The following is a 6,577-nucleotide window of genomic DNA, read 5'->3' as shown; positions in this document are numbered from 1 at the left end:
CCAGGTGCCCCTTTAAAATTTTTTTAATTTCAATTTTTTTTTTTTTAAAGACAGAGACAGAGCATGAGTGGAAGAGAAGCAGAGAGAGATGGAGACATAGAATCCAAAGCGGGCTCCACGCTCCAAGCTGTCAGCACAGAGCCCAACGCAGGGCTCAAACTCATGAACCACAAGATCATGACATGAGCCTAAGTCAGATGCTTAATGGACTGAGACACCCAGGTGACGCCCCCTCTCGGCCCCCCCGAACCCGCCAATGATTTTTTAAGCTAGACTGCTGGTCTTTTTCATATTGATTTGTAGGAGTTCACTACAGATAGAAAGCCCTTTGTCAGTTACATGTATTGCAAATATCTTCCCTCATGGTGAGACTTACCTTTTCATTATTTGACAATCTATGTCAAGTAGCAGGAAACGATGCCCCTCCATGCCAATTCTGGCCAACTGTCTGTTTCTATATAAAGTTTCACTTATTATTTATATGCATCATTAACACATTGTCCTTGATCACTTTCAGGCTACAATGGCAGAGATGAGCTGGGACAAAGACAGTGTTCTACTTCTTGTTCATTTTTTGTAAATGTGCTTGAAAAGAATGTGTATTCTTGAGTTGGCAGAGTATGTTATTCTACACATTCCATTAGGTTAACTTTATATTTGAAAAACAGGTTATAGAAATCATTTGAGACCTAGGATAATGTTATCTTCTACCTGAGAAAATTTCTACTTGCTTCTGTCAGGCACTTGGGGACATAAGCAATCTGAATGCAGTGTCAAAAATTTTCATGGTTTTGACAGCCCAGATGACTGGAAGCTGGGCTGCGATCCATACAGAAGCTGCTTTATTTCAAATCCACCTTATGAAGTATTTCACCTGCAAAAATACCTCAGTATATACTGTAACAGATAAGAACTTTCAAAAAATAAACCCACAATACTATCATTATATCTAATAAAATCAAGAATCTTAATATTGTCTAATATATTATCCATGATCAATTTTCCCTGATACTTACCAAAAAAATGTGTTTTTACTACAGATTTATTTAAATCAAAATCTAAACAGAGCCCAAAAACTGCATTTGGCTGATATGATCCCTAAGTCTTTTAATTTATAACAGTCCCTCCCTTTTGTTTCATGTTTTCATTTAAAGAAACGGTTATCTGTTGTGGAATTTCCATTCCAAATATGATTTATTGTATCTTCATGGTATCATTTAAGATAATTACCTATCCCTTGTATTCCCTGCAAACTGGTAGTTTGAAAGCTTAAACAGATTCAGGTTCAATTTTCGTTGGTAAGACTGTATCTTATGGGTAGGGCTATATACTTCCAATTACATCTCACTGGGAAGAAAATAATGTCTGCTTGACCCACTTTTCAATGATGTCAAGATTAATTAGTGAATTCAGGTGTCATCAGTCTGATCCATCCAGTACAAAGTTCTCTATAGACTTTTTATCTACTGGTTCAGGAAGCTATTAACGATCTTTGCTGCAATGTATTATTTCATTAGATATTACAAAGTATTGATTTTTCTAATTTCAACATTCTATATGTATTAGTTATAATTGTTCCATATAGAAAAACTCTCCTTAATTCAACTGGTTGCCCTGAAATATAATTGGTTTAGAAAAGGCAGAATGTTTAATTCTTTCCCTTTAAATTTTTCAGAAAGCTGGTCCCCCTATCAACCTCCAGAGTTTACTAATAAGTTTTTTTTTTAAAGAGGGTCATTATGAATACATAAAAGTTAATATATCTGATGTATCTCAATCCATTTCAACTATTATTCTCCTTGATGGTCAAACTGTCTACCTCTGACTTCTGTGTTATTTTCACATGACCACGGTAGTCTTCGACTGGTTCCCCGTTTTCTGGCACAACATGTCCCACGTGCATCTTCCACATGCTGTGCCTCGACTAAGCAACTCAGGGTTGCTTCAGTGGGAAATAGCTTGTAAAGACTGCAATCTCTTTGGCCTGGGAATTCTTTACCAACTTCTTAGCTCACCAGAGCCTTCAAAAGAGATTTTCTCCCCCTCCAGTTTTTCTAATTGTCCTTAAACGAGGGTTGGGCTGAATTATCCAGAATACCAATTTTGTAAGCAGAAATCTTCAAGTAAGTAAAGCAGAAAGCATAAGAAAACAGACTAATAGAAGAATTTGTGAATGAGACTACCAAAAAACCTTTTACAGACAGCTTCCCTCAGTTGAATGTCTAAAAAAGGAAGACAGAATAATCAACGAAGCTGCGGTTGAATTCAGAAAAGCTACAGAACTAGAGATTCAAGTGATAGTTCAGAGTGGCTTCTGAACCCAGAGGTTGGTTCCAAAAGTAGTTTTCTTAATTCACCAGCCAAAGAGCCAGCAAAATATCACCCTTGCATTGGACTAAGAGCAACAGTAAAAGTCAATTAGGAAGCAAAATGGAAAATACCCATTACCGGGCCTAATGAGGGTGTGTACCTCTGGCAGCAAAATAAGGGGCCAGATAACACCCAACACACACCCTGGACACTAAGATTCTTACAGATTATAGTGAACAAATTTTTAATACTCCAAATGCTAAGTGTATGTATCGAAAGCTGATGTAAGAAGGGAGGGATCCTACAGGAAAAAACGGGCACCATTCTTTAATAGAATTCTTTCCCTTAAGAAGCAAAAACAGTCAAGAATACCTTCGTCAGATGCTAAAAGATACTAAGAGTCACTATATGACTCTAACCTTTTTTGTCCCAGTCACACACACAACAAACAGTATTAATGGATCTTCAGTAAAAAGCACATCCTTCTGCATTTGAGTCTCCGATGAGCCCGCAATCATGGCCAAGCCAACCTTCACTGCAGCCTTGTGAGACCCTAAGCAGAAGGTCCAGGTAAGCTGTGCCTAGACCCCCGATCCACAGACACTGAGAGAAGAAATGTATGAGCTTCCTTAAGCTGCTAAATTTGTGGTAATTTGTTACGCAGCAATAGATAACAAATACAGTGCCACAGGCTAGTACAATACTTTTAATATGTACTTCTGGTAACAGCTTGGAAAAAACACTGGCCTGAGTATCAGAAGACCTGGTGTAAGTTTCAATTCTACCTTATTAAGTAAACTTGTATAAGGCTCATAACCTTTCTGTGCATCCAGATTTCCTATTTATAATCAAGGATAAAACCTGCCCTGAGAATAAGAGAAAGTGCATGAAACACTGAAAAGTTATAAAGCACTAAATAAGCCCAAATCCAACTGCTTCTCATCAACAGTTCTGCTACCATCACCTCCTGCCTGGGTTATTTCAGCGAACTCCAAACTTGTCTCCCAGTGTTTGTCCTTGACTCCTTATGTACACAGTTGCCCAAATGATCTCTTTAAACTTAAGTCATATCATCTCACTCCCCTGCTCACGATCCTCCAGAGGCTTTCCATCACATCTGGAAGAAAGTCCATAATGACCAGGGTCAGGCACAGTCTTTGCTGTTAATGAGCATAGTATACTGCACCTTAGCAAGATTCTCAATTTAGTCTCTTTTTTTATTATTTTATTTTAGAGGTTGAGAGAGAGCATGAGGAGTGGAGAAGGGCAGAGGGGGAGAAAATCTTAAGCAGGCTCCACGCTCAACATGGAACTCTAGGTGGGGCTCAATCCCACAACCCTGGGATCATAACTTGAGCCCAAATCAACAGTTGCACACTCAACCAACTGAGCCACCCAGGAGCCCTTAATAGTAGTTAAGCACTTAATAGCATGCCCAGCCAAGTTTAAATACCAAGTAAAAGCACTACTGATAATAATAATAATCTCTTGATTACCTGGAGAAGGAGTAAAATTTACTGCTTTTAGAGTAACTATTAAGGTATTATTATCATTGTTAGAAAATTACTAGTACTACTGAGCCTGGGTGGCTCAGTCGGTTAAGCGTCTGACTTCGGCTCAGGTCATGATCTCCTGGTTCATGGGTTTGAGCCCCGCGTCAGGCTCTGTGCTGACAGCTCAGAGCCTGGAGCCTGCTTTGGATGCGGTGTCTCCCTCTCTCTCTCTGCCCTCCCCTGCTCATGCTGTCTCTCTCTCAAAAATAAATACATTAAAAAAAATTTTTTAAGAAGTACAACTAGTACTACTAGCAATAACAATATGAACCCAATGCCTTTAAAAGATTAAATTTACTAAGCAAAAATATCTCCATACTAGATATCACTCATGTTCAGAATTACACAATAACCAATAGACACCACTTTCTGTCTCTGAAAACAGAGACCTCTCCTCTGCCCATCTCTAAGTCAGCCGAAACCTTGTTGGAACAGTGCCCTCTGTCTCACGAAAGCAAAGGTAAGGCCAAAGGCCAAGGAACTCTAAGTCAGTCTTCATGGGATATGGATTTTAAGAGCACAGGAATAAATCAAGAGGTAGAAGGAGGAGATATGGGAGGAACAAAGAAGAAATCCTGATGCTAGGGCTGGGCATTTGCCCTATTCAGATATTTAAAGAGTGGAGGAACAGGGAGGGTGCCTGGGCAGCTCAGTTGATGAAGCATCTAACTTCAGCACTGGTCATGATCAGTTCCTGAGTTCAAGCCCCACATTGGGGCAGAGCCTGCTTTGGATCCTCTGTCCCCCGCCCCTTCCCTTCCCCCACTTGCTCTCTTTCTCTCAAAAATAAACTTTTTTTTTTTTTAAGTGGAGGAATAGATCATTTTAAAAATTATTTTTATAGATTAGTAATCGTCTAACCACTTTTGGTCAAGAAGTTTGGGATGTTTTTAGTTTTCTTTCCTACACTTGTAGAGGGCAATTTTACAATGAGAAATCTTACTGATTCCAAAGCTGATGTGATATAATCTGACACTTAAACTTACAGTAAATCCATTTTTGTTCCATATTACAGTGAATGATGATATACTATGATCTGGAGCATGCACATTGTATCCTCCTCCATACCTGACCCACATCCTCCCAAATATGAGAAAAGAATTAATTGTTCATTCCTATTTGTCAAAAGTCTCACAAGGGATAAGATATTCTCTCCCTCTAAGAAAGTATGCTTCAGAATGGTCTGCCTCCAGTGTTTAGTCTAAAGCCAAATTAAAAAAAGATCACCAGGATGGACAACTGGCCCTCGTCTGACAATGAAAGACAGAGTCTAAAAGAAACACATACAAGTTTCAAGGAGAAAAAAAAGTGGGAAGAAAAAGTCCTTGGGCGTCAAGGCTCTTCTCTAAATTCAGAGGCAATGGACCTCAAGAAGACTGAGGATATGCCAGACAAGAAGCACCAACAAGGAGGAAAAGCAGCCAGTGCTCAAATATTCAAGAAAACAACTACTGCAAACCCTCCCAGAGTGCAGTGCGCATCGCACAATGCTGAACATTAATGAGACCCACACAGCGTAGCAGAGACAGCAGGAACCAAGGCTGTCCGGCAAGCAGGGGCCATGGGTGGTGTGTAAAATCAAGTTGTTGTTGTTGTTGTTGTTGTTGTTGTTGTTGTTTTAAATTTATCTCTTTCAGAGTTTTCATTTCCTCACACAGAAGAACATTACATATGTGTATTACCAACTCTTTTATATGTTATTTTGAAAGGTATTACAAATGTATAAAATAAATGGATAGAGTTAACTAAATTTGCTGTACTCTTTACCGAAAGACAAAGTGTGGTTTTTTTTTTTAAGTTTACAAAAGTAAGAAATTAAAAACGCAAAGATGAAGGGTAATTTTGGGAAAGGAAACGATACATCATTTAGATACATGTGTGTTTAAACAAAACTGCCTTTTATTTTAGTGGCAGTGGGTTAGCTGAGTTCCTTTAAATAGTCAGGGATTTGCAAAGTGCAAAGCTCACGTAACGTAATCTGTGTTTTCCGCAAATCCCCATCGGTCTACTTACTTAAGAAATCCAGGCTTCCTGGCTGGATGCCGGCATGCCAAACCTGCCCAGTCGTGCATAGTTTTATTTCTGTTACTAAATTAGGAAACCAAAGCAGGCAATGTCTGGGCCAACAGCAAAAAGGCTCAGCATCATTAGTCTGCTTGTCTTCTTAAAAGCCGGATCATTTTAAGATTATTTAATTTTTAATTAGAGACACTAAAGTAATTTAGCCTAATGCAGAGCAATACTAAGAAATAATTAAATGAAGACAAAGGGAGAAATACAAACGTTTAACAAAAGTATTCTTTTGAAATAGCCTTAATCATGGTGTTGAAAATAAACTACTACCATTCAAGGCTTAATGTGTCAATGACTGATATGGAAATACTGCCTTCTTTTTCTAAGCAGTGAGGAAGAAATGGGAAGTTATTCAGCACAATTTTTATAAAGATCTACTAACATACTTTATGCAGAGCACTGTTTAGAGAAACTAAGTAGAGCATTCAGGGACCTGCCTAAAGGAACACAAAGAAGGATTTCAAAAGAACAAAGTCATTTTGTTTATTTTCAGATTTGAGAATGACATAAAAATATAGTAGGAAAATACAATTTTCCAAATTCCAAATTTTACTTTCCCCTAACTAGCATAGCAAAGGGGTTTAAATTGTTAGGTAACATACCTTAAAATATTTTAAACACACCTGATACTTTTAGTAAAA

The 6,577-nt window shown here is 38.3% G+C and overlaps 1 protein-coding gene across 4 annotated transcripts in view; it reads right to left on the bottom strand.

Moving 5' to 3' along the window:
* LRRC28 (leucine rich repeat containing 28) overlaps positions 1–6,577 on the bottom strand; it is a 181,207-nt gene that overhangs the window by 94,022 nt on the left and 80,608 nt on the right. The gene's annotated exons all lie outside the window — the stretch shown is intronic.

The sequence above is a fragment of the Acinonyx jubatus genome, chromosome B3 (genome assembly GCF_027475565.1).
Source record: "Acinonyx jubatus isolate Ajub_Pintada_27869175 chromosome B3, VMU_Ajub_asm_v1.0, whole genome shotgun sequence".
NCBI classification, from domain to species: domain Eukaryota; kingdom Metazoa; phylum Chordata; class Mammalia; order Carnivora; family Felidae; genus Acinonyx; species Acinonyx jubatus.
The sequence above is the reverse complement of the archived record's forward strand: the minus strand, read 5'-3'. Positions and strand labels throughout refer to the sequence as shown.